General features: G+C 38.9%; 1 protein-coding gene across 4 annotated transcripts in view; it reads right to left on the reverse strand.

The window, feature by feature from the left end:
- Positions 1 to 4,800, reverse strand: part of LOC110030301 (APO protein 1, chloroplastic-like) — a gene marked incomplete at its 5' end in the record, with an annotated part of 15,861 nt that overhangs the window by 7,549 nt on the left and 3,512 nt on the right.

Raw genomic sequence — 4,800 nt, forward strand, 5'->3', positions numbered from 1 at the left:
TCAATTCCTCTCAAGTGAGTATTGGTACATAATCATGTCTACGACAATCTTTGTACATGAATCTAACAAATTTTAGCATTCCAACGAGTTAATGTTTAGTGAACCTAATCCTACACCATGACGAGATAGTTTCACTAAGAGTCATTATCTATGACTGCCAACCAGTCTTAAAAATGTCTTAGATCAAGTTTAACATTACCAACACCACCTTAACCATAAATTTATTTGTTAGCTAATCATCCAAATCACACTCGTCTTTTAGTATTATGATAATTAATATAATTATATACTCTAATATGTATTTTATCATAAGATTTATACTATAATAGTTCTTTCTAGCATGTGGAAGACAATGAGCACCATGAATTTGAAACCCTCTATTGCAATATAATGGGGTCCATTAGCATGATTAAAATGCAAGTTCACATGTCATCCACAAGATCAAAATCAACCTCTTTGGCACAAGATAAATAAATATTTTTTTATTCTCAATAAAGAGATGGCTTTGCAGAAGGTTTAAATGCATGAATATATTGTGGCAGACTTCTATGCAAAATTCAAATGATAAACCAAACTCAATTATTAGGATTATGCCATTACCAATCTATTCTTTGCAATGATGCAATAACAGCAATTGCTCTCGCAAACCTGAAGTGATTTCCTCCCATTTTTTATGCATCAAACAAGAAATTGGGACCCATTAAAAGCATAAATTTGATGCAATGACTTTCTCTCTAACTAGCACCTCTTCTCATACCCAATCTATCCATTTCTGCTCTCAATCAATAGGAAAAAATCAAGGTAGAATATGTCAGGTGGATTCACTAAAGATTCATTTCAATCAATGAGCAAGAGTCCTCATTCAGCTCTTATCAAGGTTATGTTTTCCAGTAAATAAATTAGTTCCTCTTCATCTCCCTTCACTGAATCAAGCTAGGCTCAAATTTTCAAAATGTAACTCCAATAATGTCGGCATAGGCTCTACCAAAATAGTCCGAACCACCATTCATAAAATATCCTACCCAAAATCTAATCCTGTTCAAATATGCCTACATCCAAAGCTAAAGTAGAAAAATTGCATCATCACTTAGGTTTGGATTACAAAGGCTCAAGCGTGAAGATGCTGACAAATCAACCAGTATAAGGATAAAAAGTGGGCAAAACAAGTCTACTCAATCTATTTTGCCAATCTGTAGCATTATCATTCTTGTTTTTTGTATAACCATCAATCAGGATAAAAAGTGGGCAAAACAAGTCTACTCAATCTCCAATTTGTAGCATTATGATTCTTGTTTTTTGTATCAATTTTCCGCTTAAATCTGCTAAGGACTGCGAATAAGAAAAATTTAACAATTTATAACACCAAATAGATTAAGAAAACAAGATCTAAAGCAATGTCAGCAAGGTTGCTTGTATATGGTAGAATTTCATTTTGAGGCCTAAAATCTCAAGCCCACGTCTTAAGGGAAATAATTCCAGTTAAGAGAATATCATAACCAAAAAAATGCATGAGCGATATACATGATCAATTGCACATAAATTATCCGCATATGCACAGAAACGAGCTCACGTCCTTAATCCTATTTTGCTGAAGAAACTTAACCAGAATATCTTCCACCCAACAAAATTAGAAACAATCAAGAATCAAGCATACTGTGTTAATCAGCACATAAACGTTCACAATGTACCATCGCATCACATCCATCCTTAGCAAAACTATCTGAACTGACCATTAGCAACAAAGAAGCTCATTAGCTCTCATTAAACTACGAAATAAACGACTCGAGCTAATAAAAAAAGACTACAAAATTTCAATGAAAAACCACAAAGAAAACAGCAATTTCGCTCGATGGAAAATAAAGACATACCTCAGAATCACGCAACTCCGATATCGACTTTGGCAGAACAAGAACGAGGTTCCTCCAAAATGAACCTACTAGTCTGCTCTGGTGAACCCCTCCGCCGAGAAAAAACTTCTCGCCGATAAAGCTTGAAGACGAGGAAGTTGCGATGCTGCCCCTCAAAGATTCGAGCAAGGACGTTGGAGCCTTCGAAGATCGATTAGGGCCAGAATATGCCAAGGAAGGAATCGGGTGTTGGCCCATACAAAGCCTCGAAGCGACAACGGCCGTCGCTGCCATTGGAACCAGCTCCTGGTCTCACCTAGAAAGTAGTAGGGTGTTAAAAATTGAACTGAACTGCATTCGAATCCAAGACTCCCGGTATCCAATTCTAAATCCTGCCAAACGGCCAAAAATGTCTCTGTAAATCCCAAAACAACGCCAATTCGCGATAAATCCGGGATTTACTAAATCCTCAATGGTTTCTGGTAGGAGCCGAGAGGAAGGATGAGAAAGATGGGGGTTTATGTGTTCACTATAAGCCGCGATCCCGCAGCTCTAATGGCGACTGTAATGACAGATCTCGAGTAAATTTTTTAGCAATATTGAAACATTCATTAAAAGTTATCTAAAGTTCTGATTTTAACATATTTACACTGGCAGGCCCAACGATATCAAAATCAGTCTAATTCAAATTGAATCAAACTTATCACAAGCCATTAACCACATTTGAAAGTTTTCTCGATATAATTGGAAGGTTATGTTTATAGTCAGATTGAGCGTCTCGATAAGACAAATCTATCAAGCTCAAGATCACTCAATTCTAACATCATTGTCCATTAAATTTTGTACGATCAAAGGGATCTTTCTGGGTCATCTGATCAAGAGTGCTTTGGATTTGTTCCATATTTAAAATATGGGCTCTATAAATAGAGTTCCGCCTCACTGATGAGAAGATACCGAGACACTAGATAAGAGGAAGCCAAGATTCTGCATAAGTGGAAGCAGCAGCTCAGCATCCTGCACCGCATATCGGGACGCCTGCAGCCCACTGCTTCTGATTGTCGCCGCCACATGCGACCAACTTCGGTAGTTGGTTCCTCAATTTGTCGCAGCTGCTTCCGTTTGTTGTCGCCTCTTCCGTTTGATGCTACCGCATTGGACCAATGCCTTCCCCCACTCCCTACCGTGGAACAACAAGTCCTTTTATGCACGAACATTGCAGCCCAAGAAATTGTTTTACCCCTTCCCACCTATGGGACCAGGGGTTGTACCTGTAATCACTAACACATAGTGAAACATTTCAGCTAGGCAAGACCCATGGTTCTTTTCACTTTTTTGTTTTTCTGCGTAAAAACTTATGATTTCAAGACTGGTTATTCACTTCTATCTAAGTGTGCGTTGGATTTTTGTGTAGTGCTAAAAAGATGTCATTACTTTGCCACTGTAAATTTTCTAGCACACATCAGTTTATCGTCATTTATAGGAAGATAAAGCAACCTCACAACCGAAGTACTCGTGAATCTTATTGCATGGTCACCAGGCGTAATACTCACAATAACAGAGTGTCCCACTCCAAAACTCATCATTCTATTAGAGTCGCGGAGTAAGGGGCATCAGGCCTTCACATCACGTTATCCTGATCGAAAAGATGCCTCAAGTCCTTCTCTGGACGACCGAGTACGCAGGATGGAGGAATCTCAGTTAGAAATACTGCGTCTCCTACATAAGACTCGACAACCGCTTCCCTCTCCTCCCGATGAAGCTTACTTACTGCCAGATCAACAACCAATAGAAAACTCCCCACTCAAACATACTTGTAATGGGCCTCCTCCTAGCAACGAAACCCTTCCTCTATCAGCTCGGATGCTGAACTCATTGATACTATGAGTTATACTTATCGGCATTACGTCGCCACCTGGTGTCGCCTCGCCTTGCTTCTAGTCCTGATGATACCATCCACGATGAGCTAAGGTGCTTGGTCCAAGAAGAGTTCCTCTTGGAATAAGGATTGCTTCTTCGCTTGCCGCAACTTTCAAGAATCTTATCCCTTAGCCTAAGCAGTCCTCCAAAACCCCATCAGTGGGTTTTAAGCTTCCAAACATGAATTCCTATGAAGGGATAATGAACCCTTACGAGCATGTTGACCACTATCGATCCATATGCACATTCAACGTGCCTTTGATGATCTTCTTTATCAAGTTTTTGCGGTCACTCTCTAGAGTAAGACTCACATAATTATACTCTCTTTCGGGGGGCACTATCAACACTTTTAATGAGCTTGTCAGACTATTCATGGATAAGTTCATTGTAAACTGTAGGATCATCAAAAATTCATTTCGTCTCTTTCGAATTGGCCAGAATATGGAGAGTCGCTCGATGACTACTTCCAAATGTTTGCCATTGAAGCTCGACAATTGCAGTAGTGAGTCTAAAATTATTGAGAGGGGTCCTCCTTGTTTTCTTCAACTTCGTTCAATCCCCAGATGGAGAGTAACATGCAGATGACCTACACTATCCTTATTACTGATAGGTGCATACTTTTATGGAGGAGGTAATTGTTGAAATTGGCAACACATAAGCCAATGTATAAGAGATAGCCTAGTTCATGGGATTACCTTACTAAATTATTTATAAGCACACAATTTATCAGTGTAGTGATTTCATTAGAAATTGGAAGTAAAGATATGATGATAAGGAGGAGGAGCCATTTTGTTTCCTATTTAGTGTTTTTAAGTGTCATTTTGTACAATAATAGTTTGGGGAGGATTAAAAGATGATAAAATTATCAAAAAGAAGTTGAATCAAGAAACATAGGGTCCCGAGACATTTAGTGTGTGGTGTTTAACTATAAAAAAAAATGAGCACTGGCGCATAGGCGCCGAAACCTGGTGCCTAAGCGCCATCCACCCGAGAGTAGGGAGCCTTGTTGACCTCACTTTTGGTTGAGATCTAGAAA

The sequence above is a fragment of the Phalaenopsis equestris genome, unplaced genomic scaffold (genome assembly GCF_001263595.1).
Source record: "Phalaenopsis equestris unplaced genomic scaffold, ASM126359v1 Scaffold000694, whole genome shotgun sequence".
In the NCBI taxonomy this organism is placed as follows: Eukaryota; Viridiplantae; Streptophyta; class Magnoliopsida; order Asparagales; family Orchidaceae; genus Phalaenopsis; species Phalaenopsis equestris.